Genomic DNA, 15415 nt, shown 5'->3' with positions numbered 1-15415 from the left:
TTTCTGTCACTTTGAAGTGATTTTCTATTCATCCATTGGGACTGGGAGGGTAAATTTTCATTTTTGAATGTCAACGGCCATATCACGTAGAACGCACCTGGTCTCGTCAGCTCCCAGAAGTTAAGTTACGTCGAGTCCCGTTAGTACTTGGAAGGGTGACCGCTTGGGAATACGGGATGTCGTTGGCGATGGATAGTTTGTTTTCAATAACAAATTTCTTGAAATTTTTTTTCAATCACGATGGTTACCAGTCCAATTTCGTAGATGAAACATTTCAATGCCTTAGAGATAGGTTCAATTCATCTATAAGAATGATTCTGGATCAATTCCATTGAGAGTTTGTCAAATTTTATCGCGTTTTTTAATCGTGATGGTTACCAGTCCAAATTCGTAGATCAAAAATTTCAATGACATAGGGATAGGTTCAATTCATCTATAGGAATGATTCTGGATGAATTTCATTGCGAGTTTTTCAAAGTTGATCGCGCTTTTCATTCGCGATGGTTACCAGTCCAAATTCAATGAACAAACATTTCTGTCACTTTGAAGTGATTTTCTATTCATCCATTGGGACTGGGAGGGTAAATTTTCATTTTTGAATGTCAACGGCCATATCACGTAGAACGCACCTGGTCTCGTCAGCTCCCAGAAGTTAAGTTACGTCGAGTCCCGTTAGTACTTGGAAGGGTGACCGCTTGGGAATACGGAATGTCGTTGGCGATGGATAGTTTGTTTTCAATAACAAATTTCTTGAAATTTTTTTTCAATCACGATGGTTACCAGTCCAATTTCGTAGATGAAACATTTCAATGCCTTAGAGATAGGTTCAATTCATCTATAAGAATGATTCTGGATCAATTCCATTGAGAGTTTGTCAAATTTTATCGCGTTTTTTAATCGTGATGGTTACCAGTCCAAATTCGTAGATCAAAAATTTCAATGACATAGGGATAGGTTCAATTCATCTATAGGAATGATTCTGGATGAATTTCATTGCGAGTTTTTCAAAGTTGATCGCGGTTTTTACTCGCGATGGTTACCAGTCAAAATTCAATGAACAAACATTTCTGTCACTTTGAAGTGATTTTCTATTCATCCATTGGGACTGGGAGGGTAAATTTTCATTTTTGAATGTCAACGGCCATATCACGTAGAACGCACCTGGTCTCGTCAGCTCCCAGAAGTTAAGTTACGTCGAGTCCCGTTAGTACTTGGAAGGGTGACCGCTTGGGAATACGGGATGTCGTTGGCGATGGATAGTTTGTTTTCAATAACAAATTTCTTGAAATTTTTTTTCAATCACGATGGTTACCAGTCCAATTTCGTAGATGAAACATTTCAATGCCTTAGAGATAGGTTCAATTCATCTATAAGAATGATTCTGGATCAATTCCATTGAGAGTTTGTCAAATTTTATCGCGTTTTTTAATCGTGATGGTTACCAGTCCAAATTCGTAGATCAAAAATTTCAATGACATAGGGATAGGTTCAATTCATCTATAGGAATGATTCTGGATGAATTTCATTGCGAGTTTTTCAAAGTTGATCGCGCTTTTCATTCGCGATGGTTACCAGTCCAAATTCAATGAACAAACATTTCTGTCACTTTGAAGTGATTTTCTATTCATCCATTGGGACTGGGAGGGTAAATTTTCATTTTCGAATGTCAACGGCCATATCACGTAGAACGCACCTGGTCTCGTCAGCTCCCAGAAGTTAAGTTACGTCGAGTCCCGTTAGTACTTGGAAGGGTGACCGCTTGGGAATACGGGATGTCGTTGGCGATGGATAGTTTGTTTTCAATAACAAATTTCTTGACATTTTTTTTCAATCACGATGGTTACCAGTCCAATTTCGTAGATGAAACATTTCAATGCCTTAGAGATAGGTTCAATTCATCTATAAGAATGATTCTGGATCAATTCCATTGAGAGTTTGTCAAATTTTATCGCGTTTTTTAATCGTGATGGTTACCAGTCCAAATTCGTAGATCAAAAATTTCAATGACATAGGGATAGGTTCAATTCATCTATAGGAATGATTCTGGATGAATTTCATTGCGAGTTTTTCAAAGTTGATCGCGGTTTTTACTCGCGATGGTTACCAGTCAAAATTCAATGAACAAACATTTCTGTCACTTTGAAGTGATTTTCTATTCATCCATTGGGACTGGGAGGGTAAATTTTCATTTTTGAATGTCAACGGCCATATCACGTAGAACGCACCTGGTCTCGTCAGCTCCCAGAAGTTAAGTTACGTCGAGTCCCGTTAGTACTTGGAAGGGTGACCGCTTGGGAATACGGGATGTCGTTGGCGATGGATAGTTTGTTTTCAATAACAAATTTCTTGAAATTTTTTTTCAATCACGATGGTTACCAGTCCAATTTCGTAGATGAAACATTTCAATGCCTTAGAGATAGGTTCAATTCATCTATAAGAATGATTCTGGATCAATTCCATTGAGAGTTTGTCAAATTTTATCGCGTTTTTTAATCGTGATGGTTACCAGTCCAAATTCGTAGATCAAAAATTTCAATGACATAGGGATAGGTTCAATTCATCTATAGGAATGATTCTGGATGAATTTCATTGCGAGTTTTTCAAAGTTGATCGCGGTTTTTACTCGCGATGGTTACCAGTCAAAATTCAATGAACAAACATTTCTGTCACTTTGAAGTGATTTTCTATTCATCCATTGGGACTGGGAGGGTAAATTTTCATTTTTGAATGTCAACGGCCATATCACGTAGAACGCACCTGGTCTCGTCAGCTCCCAGAAGTTAAGTTACGTCGAGTCCCGTTAGTACTTGGAAGGGTGACCGCTTGGGAATACGGGATGTCGTTGGCGATGGATAGTTTGTTTTCAATAACAAATTTCTTGAAATATTTTTTCAATCACGATGGTTACCAGTCCAATTTCGTAGATGAAACATTTCAATGCCTTAGAGATAGGTTCAATTCATCTATAAGAATGATTCTGGATCAATTCCATTGAGAGTTTGTCAAATTTTATCGCGTTTTTTAATCGTGATGGTTACCAGTCCAAATTCGTAGATCAAAAATTTCAATGACATAGGGATAGGTTCAATTCATCTATAGGAATGATTCTGGATGAATTTCATTGCGAGTTTTTCAAAGTTGATCGCGCTTTTCATTCGCGATGGTTACCAGTCCAAATTCAATGAACAAACATTTCTGTCACTTTGAAGTGATTTTCTATTCATCCATTGGGACTGGGAGGGTAAATTTTCATTTTTGAATGTCAACGGCCATATCACGTAGAACGCACCTGGTCTCGTCAGCTCCCAGAAGTTAAGTTACGTCGAGTCCCGTTAGTACTTGGAAGGGTGACCGCTTGGGAATACGGGATGTCGTTGGCGATGGATAGTTTGTTTTCAATAACAAATTTCTTGAAATTTTTTTTCAATCACGATGGTTACCAGTCCAATTTCGTAGATGAAACATTTCAATGCCTTAGAGATAGGTTCAATTCATCTATAAGAATGATTCTGGATCAATTCCATTGAGAGTTTGTCAAATTTTATCGCGTTTTTTAATCGTGATGGTTACCAGTCCAAATTCGTAGATCAAAAATTTCAATGACATAGGGATAGGTTCAATTCATCTATAGGAATGATTCTGGATGAATTTCATTGCGAGTTTTTCAAAGTTGATCGCGGTTTTTACTCGCGATGGTTACCAGTCCAAATTCAATGAACAAACATTTCTGTCACTTTGAAGTGATTTTCTATTCATCCATTGGGACTGGGAGGGTAAATTTTCATTTTTGAATGTCAACGGCCATATCACGTAGAACGCACCTGGTCTCGTCAGCTCCCAGAAGTTAAGTTACGTCGAGTCCCGTTAGTACTTGGAAGGGTGACCGCTTGGGAATACGGGATGTCGTTGGCGATGGATAGTTTGTTTTCAATAACAAATTTCTTGAAATTTTTTTTCAATCACGATGGTTACCAGTCCAATTTCGTAGATGAAACATTTCAATGCCTTAGAGATAGGTTCAATTCATCTATAAGAATGATTCTGGATCAATTCCATTGAGAGTTTGTCAAATTTTATCGCGTTTTTTAATCGTGATGGTTACCAGTCCAAATTCGTAGAACAAAAATTTCAATGACATAGGGATAGGTTCAATTCATCTATAGGAATGATTCTGGATGAATTTCATTGCGAGTTTTTCAAAGTTGATCGCGGTTTTTACTCGCGATGGTTACCAGTCAAAATTCAATGAACAAACATTTCTGTCACTTTGAAGTGATTTTCTATTCATCCATTGGGACTGGGAGGGTAAATTTTCATTTTTGAATGTCAACGGCCATATCACGTAGAACGCACCTGGTCTCGTCAGCTCCCAGAAGTTAAGTTACGTCGAGTCCCGTTAGTACTTGGAAGGGTGACCGCTTGGGAATACGGGATGTCGTTGGCGATGGATAGTTTGTTTTCAATAACAAATTTCTTGAAATTTTTTTTCAATCACGATGGTTACCAGTCCAATTTCGTAGATGAAACATTTCAATGCCTTAGAGATAGGTTCAATTCATCTATAAGAATGATTCTGGATCAATTCCATTGAGAGTTTGTCAAATTTTATCGCGTTTTTTAATCGTGATGGTTACCAGTCCAAATTCGTAGATCAAAAATTTCAATGACATAGGGATAGGTTCAATTCATCTATAGGAATGATTCTGGATGAATTTCATTGCGAGTTTTTCAAAGTTGATCGCGCTTTTCATTCGCGATGGTTACCAGTCCAAATTCAATGAACAAACATTTCTGTCACTTTGAAGTGATTTTCTATTCATCCATTGGGACTGGGAGGGTAAATTTTCATTTTTGAATGTCAACGGCCATATCACGTAGAACGCACCTGGTCTCGTCAGCTCCCAGAAGTTAAGTTACGTCGAGTCCCGTTAGTACTTGGAAGGGTGACCGCTTGGGAATACGGGATGTCGTTGGCGATGGATAGTTTGTTTTCAATAACAAATTTCTTGAAATTTTTTTTCAATCACGATGGTTACCAGTCCAATTTCGTAGATGAAACATTTCAATGCCTTAGAGATAGGTTCAATTCATCTATAAGAATGATTCTGGATCAATTCCATTGAGAGTTTGTCAAATTTTATCGCGTTTTTTAATCGTGATGGTTACCAGTCCAAATTCGTAGATCAAAAATTTCAATGACATAGGGATAGGTTCAATTCATCTATAGGAATGATTCTGGATGAATTTCATTGCGAGTTTTTCAAAGTTGATCGCGCTTTTCATTCGCGATGGTTACCAGTCCAAATTCAATGAACAAACATTTCTGTCACTTTGAAGTGATTTTCTATTCATCCATTGGGACTGGGAGGGTAAATTTTCATTTTTGAATGTCAACGGCCATATCACGTAGAACGCACCTGGTCTCGTCAGCTCCCAGAAGTTAAGTTACGTCGAGTCCCGTTAGTACTTGGAAGGGTGACCGCTTGGGAATACGGGATGTCGTTGGCGATGGATAGTTTGTTTTCAATAACAAATTTCTTGAAATTTTTTTTCAATCACGATGGTTACCAGTCCAATTTCGTAGATGAAACATTTCAATGCCTTAGAGATAGGTTCAATTCATCTATAAGAATGATTCTGGATCAATTCCATTGAGAGTTTGTCAAATTTTATCGCGTTTTTTAATCGTGATGGTTACCAGTCCAAATTCGTAGATCAAAAATTTCAATGACATAGGGATAGGTTCAATTCATCTATAGGAATGATTCTGGATGAATTTCATTGCGAGTTTTTCAAAGTTGATCGCGCTTTTCATTCGCGATGGTTACCAGTCTAAATTCAATGAACAAACATTTCTGTCACTTTGAAGTGATTTTCTATTCATCCATTGGGACTGGGAGGGTAAATTTTCATTTTTGAATGTCAACGGCCATATCACGTAGAACGCACCTGGTCTCGTCAGCTCCCAGAAGTTAAGTTACGTCGAGTCCCGTTAGTACTTGGAAGGGTGACCGCTTGGGAATACGGGATGTCGTTGGCGATGGATAGTTTGTTTTCAATAACAAATTTCTTGAAATTTTTTTTCAATCACGATGGTTACCAGTCCAATTTCGTAGATGAAACATTTCAATGCCTTAGAGATAGGTTCAATTCATCTATAAGAATGATTCTGGATCAATTCCATTGAGAGTTTGTCAAATTTTATCGCGTTTTTTAATCGTGATGGTTACCAGTCCAAATTCGTAGATCAAAAATTTCAATGACATAGGGATAGGTTCAATTCATCTATAGGAATGATTCTGGATGAATTTCATTGCGAGTTTTTCAAAGTTGATCGCGGTTTTTACTCGCGATGGTTACCAGTCCAAATTCAATGAACAAACATTTCTGTCACTTTGAAGTGATTTTCTATTCATCCATTGGGACTGGGAGGGTAAATTTTCATTTTTGAATGTCAACGGCCATATCACGTAGAACGCACCTGGTCTCGTCAGCTCCCAGAAGTTAAGTTACGTCGAGTCCCGTTAGTACTTGGAAGGGTGACCGCTTGGGAATACGGGATGTCGTTGGCGATGGATAGTTTGTTTTCAATAACAAATTTCTTGAAATTTTTTTTCAATCACGATGGTTACCAGTCCAATTTCGTAGATGAAACATTTCAATGCCTTAGAGATAGGTTCAATTCATCTATAAGAATGATTCTGGATCAATTCCATTGAGAGTTTGTCAAATTTTATCGCGTTTTTTAATCGTGATGGTTACCAGTCCAAATTCGTAGATCAAAAATTTCAATGACATAGGGATAGGTTCAATTCATCTATAGGAATGATTCTGGATGAATTTCATTGCGAGTTTTTCAAAGTTGATCGCGGTTTTTACTCGCGATGGTTACCAGTCAAAATTCAATGAACAAACATTTCTGTCACTTTGAAGTGATTTTCTATTCATCCATTGGGACTGGGAGGGTAAATTTTCATTTTTGAATGTCAACGGCCATATCACGTAGAACGCACCTGGTCTCGTCAGCTCCCAGAAGTTAAGTTACGTCGAGTCCCGTTAGTACTTGGAAGGGTGACCGCTTGGGAATACGGGATGTCGTTGGCGATGGATAGTTTGTTTTCAATAACAAATTTCTTGAAATTTTTTTTCAATCACGATGGTTACCAGTCCAATTTCGTAGATGAAACATTTCAATGCCTTAGAGATAGGTTCAATTCATCTATAAGAATGATTCTGGATCAATTCCATTGAGAGTTTGTCAAATTTTATCGCGTTTTTTAATCGTGATGGTTACCAGTCCAAATTCGTAGATCAAAAATTTCAATGACATAGGGATAGGTTCAATTCATCTATAGGAATGATTCTGGATGAATTTCATTGCGAGTTTTTCAAAGTTGATCGCGCTTTTCATTCGCGATGGTTACCAGTCTAAATTCAATGAACAAACATTTCTGTCACTTTGAAGTGATTTTCTATTCATCCATTGGGACTGGGAGGGTAAATTTTCATTTTTGAATGTCAACGGCCATATCACGTAGAACGCACCTGGTCTCGTCAGCTCCCAGAAGTTAAGTTACGTCGAGTCCCGTTAGTACTTGGAAGGGTGACCGCTTGGGAATACGGGATGTCGTTGGCGATGGATAGTTTGTTTTCAATAACAAATTTCTTGAAATTTTTTTTCAATCACGATGGTTACCAGTCCAATTTCGTAGATGAAACATTTCAATGCCTTAGAGATAGGTTCAATTCATCTATAAGAATGATTCTGGATCAATTCCATTGAGAGTTTGTCAAATTTTATCGCGTTTTTTAATCGTGATGGTTACCAGTCCAAATTCGTAGATCAAAAATTTCAATGACATAGGGATAGGTTCAATTCATCTATAGGAATGATTCTGGATGAATTTCATTGCGAGTTTTTCAAAGTTGATCGCGCTTTTCATTCGCGATGGTTACCAGTCTAAATTCAATGAACAAACATTTCTGTCACTTTGAAGTGATTTTCTATTCATCCATTGGGACTGGGAGGGTAAATTTTCATTTTTGAATGTCAACGGCCATATCACGTAGAACGCACCTGGTCTCGTCAGCTCCCAGAAGTTAAGTTACGTCGAGTCCCGTTAGTACTTGGAAGGGTGACCGCTTGGGAATACGGGATGTCGTTGGCGATGGATAGTTTGTTTTCAATAACAAATTTCTTGAAATTTTTTTTCAATCACGATGGTTACCAGTCCAATTTCGTAGATGAAACATTTCAATGCCTTAGAGATAGGTTCAATTCATCTATAAGAATGATTCTGGATCAATTCCATTGAGAGTTTGTCAAATTTTATCGCGTTTTTTAATCGTGATGGTTACCAGTCCAAATTCGTAGATCAAAAATTTCAATGACATAGGGATAGGTTCAATTCATCTATAGGAATGATTCTGGATGAATTTCATTGCGAGTTTTTCAAAGTTGATCGCGGTTTTTACTCGCGATGGTTACCAGTCCAAATTCAATGAACAAACATTTCTGTCACTTTGAAGTGATTTTCTATTCATCCATTGGGACTGGGAGGGTAAATTTTCATTTTTGAATGTCAACGGCCATATCACGTAGAACGCACCTGGTCTCGTCAGCTCCCAGAAGTTAAGTTACGTCGAGTCCCGTTAGTACTTGGAAGGGTGACCGCTTGGGAATACGGGATGTCGTTGGCGATGGATAGTTTGTTTTCAATAACAAATTTCTTGAAATTTTTTTTCAATCACGATGGTTACCAGTCCAATTTCGTAGATGAAACATTTCAATGCCTTAGAGATAGGTTCAATTCATCTATAAGAATGATTCTGGATCAATTCCATTGAGAGTTTGTCAAATTTTATCGCGTTTTTTAATCGTGATGGTTACCAGTCCAAATTCGTAGATCAAAAATTTCAATGACATAGGGATAGGTTCAATTCATCTATAGGAATGATTCTGGATGAATTTCATTGCGAGTTTTTCAAAGTTGATCGCGGTTTTTACTCGCGATGGTTACCAGTCAAAATTCAATGAACAAACATTTCTGTCACTTTGAAGTGATTTTCTATTCATCCATTGGGACTGGGAGGGTAAATTTTCATTTTTGAATGTCAACGGCCATATCACGTAGAACGCACCTGGTCTCGTCAGCTCCCAGAAGTTAAGTTACGTCGAGTCCCGTTAGTACTTGGAAGGGTGACCGCTTGGGAATACGGGATGTCGTTGGCGATGGATAGTTTGTTTTCAATAACAAATTTCTTGAAATTTTTTTTCAATCACGATGGTTACCAGTCCAATTTCGTAGATGAAACATTTCAATGCCTTAGAGATAGGTTCAATTCATCTATAAGAATGATTCTGGATCAATTCCATTGAGAGTTTGTCAAATTTTATCGCGTTTTTTAATCGTGATGGTTACCAGTCCAAATTCGTAGATCAAAAATTTCAATGACATAGGGATAGGTTCAATTCATCTATAGGAATGATTCTGGATGAATTTCATTGCGAGTTTTTCAAAGTTGATCGCGCTTTTCATTCGCGATGGTTACCAGTCTAAATTCAATGAACAAACATTTCTGTCACTTTGAAGTGATTTTCTATTCATCCATTGGGACTGGGAGGGTAAATTTTCATTTTTGAATGTCAACGGCCATATCACGTAGAACGCACCTGGTCTCGTCAGCTCCCAGAAGTTAAGTTACGTCGAGTCCCGTTAGTACTTGGAAGGGTGACCGCTTGGGAATACGGGATGTCGTTGGCGATGGATAGTTTGTTTTCAATAACAAATTTCTTGAAATTTTTTTTCAATCACGATGGTTACCAGTCCAATTTCGTAGATGAAACATTTCAATGCCTTAGAGATAGGTTCAATTCATCTATAAGAATGATTCTGGATCAATTCCATTGAGAGTTTGTCAAATTTTATCGCGTTTTTTAATCGTGATGGTTACCAGTCCAAATTCGTAGATCAAAAATTTCAATGACATAGGGATAGGTTCAATTCATCTATAGGAATGATTCTGGATGAATTTCATTGCGAGTTTTTCAAAGTTGATCGCGCTTTTCATTCGCGATGGTTACCAGTCTAAATTCAATGAACAAACATTTCTGTCACTTTGAAGTGATTTTCTATTCATCCATTGGGACTGGGAGGGTAAATTTTCATTTTTGAATGTCAACGGCCATATCACGTAGAACGCACCTGGTCTCGTCAGCTCCCAGAAGTTAAGTTACGTCGAGTCCCGTTAGTACTTGGAAGGGTGACCGCTTGGGAATACGGGATGTCGTTGGCGATGGATAGTTTGTTTTCAATAACAAATTTCTTGAAATTTTTTTTCAATCACGATGGTTACCAGTCCAATTTCGTAGATGAAACATTTCAATGCCTTAGAGATAGGTTCAATTCATCTATAAGAATGATTCTGGATCAATTCCATTGAGAGTTTGTCAAATTTTATCGCGTTTTTTAATCGTGATGGTTACCAGTCCAAATTCGTAGATCAAAAATTTCAATGACATAGGGATAGGTTCAATTCATCTATAGGAATGATTCTGGATGAATTTCATTGCGAGTTTTTCAAAGTTGATCGCGGTTTTTACTCGCGATGGTTACCAGTCCAAATTCAATGAACAAACATTTCTGTCACTTTGAAGTGATTTTCTATTCATCCATTGGGACTGGGAGGGTAAATTTTCATTTTTGAATGTCAACGGCCATATCACGTAGAACGCACCTGGTCTCGTCAGCTCCCAGAAGTTAAGTTACGTCGAGTCCCGTTAGTACTTGGAAGGGTGACCGCTTGGGAATACGGGATGTCGTTGGCGATGGATAGTTTGTTTTCAATAACAAATTTCTTGAAATTTTTTTTCAATCACGATGGTTACCAGTCCAATTTCGTAGATGAAACATTTCAATGCCTTAGAGATAGGTTCAATTCATCTATAAGAATGATTCTGGATCAATTCCATTGAGAGTTTGTCAAATTTTATCGCGTTTTTTAATCGTGATGGTTACCAGTCCAAATTCGTAGATCAAAAATTTCAATGACATAGGGATAGGTTCAATTCATCTATAGGAATGATTCTGGATGAATTTCATTGCGAGTTTTTCAAAGTTGATCGCGCTTTTCATTCGCGATGGTTACCAGTCCAAATTCAATGAACAAACATTTCTGTCACTTTGAAGTGATTTTCTATTCATCCATTGGGACTGGGAGGGTAAATTTTCATTTTTGAATGTCAACGGCCATATCACGTAGAACGCACCTGGTCTCGTCAGCTCCCAGAAGTTAAGTTACGTCGAGTCCCGTTAGTACTTGGAAGGGTGACCGCTTGGGAATACGGGATGTCGTTGGCGATGGATAGTTTGTTTTCAATAACAAATTTCTTGAAATTTTTTTTCAATCACGATGGTTACCAGTCCAATTTCGTAGATGAAACATTTCAATGCCTTAGAGATAGGTTCAATTCATCTATAAGAATGATTCTGGATCAATTCCATTGAGAGTTTGTCAAATTTTATCGCGTTTTTTAATCGTGATGGTTACCAGTCCAAATTCGTAGATCAAAAATTTCAATGACATAGGGATAGGTTCAATTCATCTATAGGAATGATTCTGGATGAATTTCATTGCGAGTTTTTCAAAGTTGATCGCGCTTTTCATTCGCGATGGTTACCAGTCTAAATTCAATGAACAAACATTTCTGTCACTTTGAAGTGATTTTCTATTCATCCATTGGGACTGGGAGGGTAAATTTTCATTTTTGAATGTCAACGGCCATATCACGTAGAACGCACCTGGTCTCGTCAGCTCCCAGAAGTTAAGTTACGTCGAGTCCCGTTAGTACTTGGAAGGGTGACCGCTTGGGAATACGGGATGTCGTTGGCGATGGATAGTTTGTTTTCAATAACAAATTTCTTGAAATTTTTTTTCAATCACGATGGTTACCAGTCCAATTTCGTAGATGAAACATTTCAATGCCTTAGAGATAGGTTCAATTCATCTATAAGAATGATTCTGGATCAATTCCATTGAGAGTTTGTCAAATTTTATCGCGTTTTTTAATCGTGATGGTTACCAGTCCAAATTCGTAGATCAAAAATTTCAATGACATAGGGATAGGTTCAATTCATCTATAGGAATGATTCTGGATGAATTTCATTGCGAGTTTTTCAAAGTTGATCGCGGTTTTTACTCGCGATGGTTACCAGTCCAAATTCAATGAACAAACATTTCTGTCACTTTGAAGTGATTTTCTATTCATCCATTGGGACTGGGAGGGTAAATTTTCATTTTTGAATGTCAACGGCCATATCACGTAGAACGCACCTGGTCTCGTCAGCTCCCAGAAGTTAAGTTACGTCGAGTCCCGTTAGTACTTGGAAGGGTGACCGCTTGGGAATACGGGATGTCGTTGGCGATGGATAGTTTGTTTTCAATAACAAATTTCTTGAAATTTTTTTTCAATCACGATGGTTACCAGTCCAATTTCGTAGATGAAACATTTCAATGCCTTAGAGATAGGTTCAATTCATCTATAAGAATGATTCTGGATCAATTCCATTGAGAGTTTGTCAAATTTTATCGCGTTTTTTAATCGTGATGGTTACCAGTCCAAATTCGTAGATCAAAAATTTCAATGACATAGGGATAGGTTCAATTCATCTATAGGAATGATTCTGGATGAATTTCATTGCGAGTTTTTCAAAGTTGATCGCGGTTTTTACTCGCGATGGTTACCAGTCAAAATTCAATGAACAAACATTTCTGTCACTTTGAAGTGATTTTCTATTCATCCATTGGGAATGGGAGGGTAAATTTTCATTTTTGAATGTCAACGGCCATATCACGTAGAACGCACCTGGTCTCGTCAGCTCCCAGAAGTTAAGTTACGTCGAGTCCCGTTAGTACTTGGAAGGGTGACCGCTTGGGAATACGGGATGTCGTTGGCGATGGATAGTTTGTTTTCAATAACAAATTTCTTGAAATTTTTTTTCAATCACGATGGTTACCAGTCCAATTTCGTAGATGAAACATTTCAATGCCTTAGAGATAGGTTCAATTCATCTATAAGAATGATTCTGGATCAATTCCATTGAGAGTTTGTCAAATTTTATCGCGTTTTTTAATCGTGATGGTTACCAGTCCAAATTCGTAGATCAAAAATTTCAATGACATAGGGATAGGTTCAATTCATCTATAGGAATGATTCTGGATGAATTTCATTGCGAGTTTTTCAAAGTTGATCGCGGTTTTTACTCGCGATGGTTACCAGTCCAAATTCAATGAACAAACATTTCTGTCACTTTGAAGTGATTTTCTATTCATCCATTGGGACTGGGAGGGTAAATTTTCATTTTTGAATGTCAACGGCCATATCACGTAGAACGCACCTGGTCTCGTCAGCTCCCAGAAGTTAAGTTACGTCGAGTCCCGTTAGTACTTGGAAGGGTGACCGCTTGGGAATACGGGATGTCGTTGGCGATGGATAGTTTGTTTTCAATAACAAATTTCTTGAAATTTTTTTTCAATCACGATGGTTACCAGTCCAATTTCGTAGATGAAACATTTCAATGCCTTAGAGATAGGTTCAATTCATCTATAAGAATGATTCTGGATCAATTCCATTGAGAGTTTGTCAAATTTTATCGCGTTTTTTAATCGTGATGGTTACCAGTCCAAATTCGTAGATCAAAAATTTCAATGACATAGGGATAGGTTCAATTCATCTATAGGAATGATTCTGGATGAATTTCATTGCGAGTTTTTCAAAGTTGATCGCGGTTTTTACTCGCGATGGTTACCAGTCAAAATTCAATGAACAAACATTTCTGTCACTTTGAAGTGATTTTCTATTCATCCATTGGGACTGGGAGGGTAAATTTTCATTTTTGAATGTCAACGGCCATATCACGTAGAACGCACCTGGTCTCGTCAGCTCCCAGAAGTTAAGTTACGTCGAGTCCCGTTAGTACTTGGAAGGGTGACCGCTTGGGAATACGGGATGTCGTTGGCGATGGATAGTTTGTTTTCAATAACAAATTTCTTGAAATTTTTTTTCAATCACGATGGTTACCAGTCCAATTTCGTAGATGAAACATTTCAATGCCTTAGAGATAGGTTCAATTCATCTATAAGAATGATTCTGGATCAATTCCATTGAGAGTTTGTCAAATTTTATCGCGTTTTTTAATCGTGATGGTTACCAGTCCAAATTCGTAGATCAAAAATTTCAATGACATAGGGATAGGTTCAATTCATCTATAGGAATGATTCTGGATGAATTTCATTGCGAGTTTTTCAAAGTTGATCGCGCTTTTCATTCGCGATGGTTACCAGTCCAAATTCAATGAACAAACATTTCTGTCACTTTGAAGTGATTTTCTATTCATCCATTGGGACTGGGAGGGTAAATTTTCATTTTTGAATGTCAACGGCCATATCACGTAGAACGCACCTGGTCTCGTCAGCTCCCAGAAGTTAAGTTACGTCGAGTCCCGTTAGTACTTGGAAGGGTGACCGCTTGGGAATACGGGATGTCGTTGGCGATGGATAGTTTGTTTTCAATAACAAATTTCTTGACATTTTTTTTCAATCACGATGGTTACCAGTCCAATTTCGTAGATGAAACATTTCAATGCCTTAGAGATAGGTTCAATTCATCTATAAGAATGATTCTGGATCAATTCCATTGAGAGTTTGTCAAATTTTATCGCGTTTTTTAATCGCAATGGTTACCAGTCCAAATTCGTAGATCAAAAATTTCAATGACATAGGGATAGGTTCAATTCATCTATAGGAATGATTCTGGATGAATTTCATTGCGAGTTTTTCAAAGTTGATCGCGCTTTTTATTCGCGATGGTTACCAGTCAAAATTCAATGAACAAACATTTCTGTCACTTTGAAGTGATTTTCTATTCATCCATTGGGACTGGGAGGGTAAATTTTCATTTTCGAATGTCAACGGCCATATCACGTAGAACGCACCTGGTCTCGTCAGCTCCCAGAAGTTAAGTTACGTCGAGTCCCGTTAGTACTTGGAAGGGTGACCGCTTGGGAATACGGGATGTCGTTGGCGATGGATAGTTTGTTTTCAATAACAAATTTCTTGACATTTTTTTTCAATCACGATGGTTACCAGTCCAATTTCGTAGATGAAACATTTCAATGCCTTAGAGATAGGTTCAATTCATCTATAAGAATGATTCTGGATCAATTCCATTGAGAGTTTGTCAAATTTTATCGCGTTTTTTAATCGTGATGGTTACCAGTCCAAATTCGTAGATCAAAAATTTCAATGACATAGGGATAGGTTCAATTCATCTATAGGAATGATTCTGGATGAATTTCATTGCGAGTTTTTCAAAGTTGATCGCGCTTTTTATTCGCGATGGTTACCAGTCAAAATT

At 37.7% G+C, this 15415-nt stretch overlaps 29 pseudogenes; all 29 read left to right on the top strand.

Moving 5' to 3' along the window:
- The first annotated feature begins 69 nt into the window (after window positions 1–69).
- Window positions 70–188, top strand: LOC124317250 (annotated as a pseudogene).
- Window positions 189–601: 413 nt separating this feature from the next.
- On the top strand, window positions 602–720 carry LOC124317019 (annotated as a pseudogene).
- A 413-nt stretch (window positions 721–1133) lies between these two features.
- Window positions 1134–1252, top strand: LOC124317249 (annotated as a pseudogene).
- A 413-nt stretch (window positions 1253–1665) lies between these two features.
- Window positions 1666–1784, top strand: LOC124317248 (annotated as a pseudogene).
- A 413-nt stretch (window positions 1785–2197) lies between these two features.
- Window positions 2198–2316, top strand: LOC124317247 (annotated as a pseudogene).
- Window positions 2317–2729: 413 nt separating this feature from the next.
- On the top strand, window positions 2730–2848 carry LOC124317246 (annotated as a pseudogene).
- Window positions 2849–3261: 413 nt separating this feature from the next.
- LOC124317245 lies at window positions 3262–3380 on the top strand (annotated as a pseudogene).
- Window positions 3381–3793: 413 nt separating this feature from the next.
- On the top strand, window positions 3794–3912 carry LOC124317244 (annotated as a pseudogene).
- Window positions 3913–4325: 413 nt separating this feature from the next.
- Window positions 4326–4444, top strand: LOC124317243 (annotated as a pseudogene).
- Window positions 4445–4857: 413 nt separating this feature from the next.
- LOC124317241 lies at window positions 4858–4976 on the top strand (annotated as a pseudogene).
- A 413-nt stretch (window positions 4977–5389) lies between these two features.
- On the top strand, window positions 5390–5508 carry LOC124317240 (annotated as a pseudogene).
- A 413-nt stretch (window positions 5509–5921) lies between these two features.
- LOC124317239 lies at window positions 5922–6040 on the top strand (annotated as a pseudogene).
- A 413-nt stretch (window positions 6041–6453) lies between these two features.
- Window positions 6454–6572, top strand: LOC124317238 (annotated as a pseudogene).
- Window positions 6573–6985: 413 nt separating this feature from the next.
- Window positions 6986–7104, top strand: LOC124317237 (annotated as a pseudogene).
- A 413-nt stretch (window positions 7105–7517) lies between these two features.
- LOC124317236 lies at window positions 7518–7636 on the top strand (annotated as a pseudogene).
- A 413-nt stretch (window positions 7637–8049) lies between these two features.
- On the top strand, window positions 8050–8168 carry LOC124317235 (annotated as a pseudogene).
- Window positions 8169–8581: 413 nt separating this feature from the next.
- Window positions 8582–8700, top strand: LOC124317234 (annotated as a pseudogene).
- A 413-nt stretch (window positions 8701–9113) lies between these two features.
- On the top strand, window positions 9114–9232 carry LOC124317233 (annotated as a pseudogene).
- A 413-nt stretch (window positions 9233–9645) lies between these two features.
- On the top strand, window positions 9646–9764 carry LOC124317232 (annotated as a pseudogene).
- A 413-nt stretch (window positions 9765–10177) lies between these two features.
- Window positions 10178–10296, top strand: LOC124317230 (annotated as a pseudogene).
- A 413-nt stretch (window positions 10297–10709) lies between these two features.
- On the top strand, window positions 10710–10828 carry LOC124317229 (annotated as a pseudogene).
- A 413-nt stretch (window positions 10829–11241) lies between these two features.
- Window positions 11242–11360, top strand: LOC124317228 (annotated as a pseudogene).
- Window positions 11361–11773: 413 nt separating this feature from the next.
- Window positions 11774–11892, top strand: LOC124317227 (annotated as a pseudogene).
- A 413-nt stretch (window positions 11893–12305) lies between these two features.
- On the top strand, window positions 12306–12424 carry LOC124317226 (annotated as a pseudogene).
- Window positions 12425–12837: 413 nt separating this feature from the next.
- Window positions 12838–12956, top strand: LOC124317225 (annotated as a pseudogene).
- A 413-nt stretch (window positions 12957–13369) lies between these two features.
- LOC124317224 lies at window positions 13370–13488 on the top strand (annotated as a pseudogene).
- Window positions 13489–13901: 413 nt separating this feature from the next.
- On the top strand, window positions 13902–14020 carry LOC124317223 (annotated as a pseudogene).
- Window positions 14021–14433: 413 nt separating this feature from the next.
- LOC124317222 lies at window positions 14434–14552 on the top strand (annotated as a pseudogene).
- A 413-nt stretch (window positions 14553–14965) lies between these two features.
- Window positions 14966–15084, top strand: LOC124317220 (annotated as a pseudogene).
- Window positions 15085–15415: the final 331 nt, after the last annotated feature.

This window comes from Daphnia pulicaria, unplaced genomic scaffold (assembly GCF_021234035.1).
Source record: "Daphnia pulicaria isolate SC F1-1A unplaced genomic scaffold, SC_F0-13Bv2 h1tg000057l, whole genome shotgun sequence".
NCBI classification, from domain to species: Eukaryota; Metazoa; Arthropoda; class Branchiopoda; order Diplostraca; family Daphniidae; genus Daphnia; species Daphnia pulicaria.
This window is presented reverse-complemented; position numbering and strand designations above follow the sequence as displayed.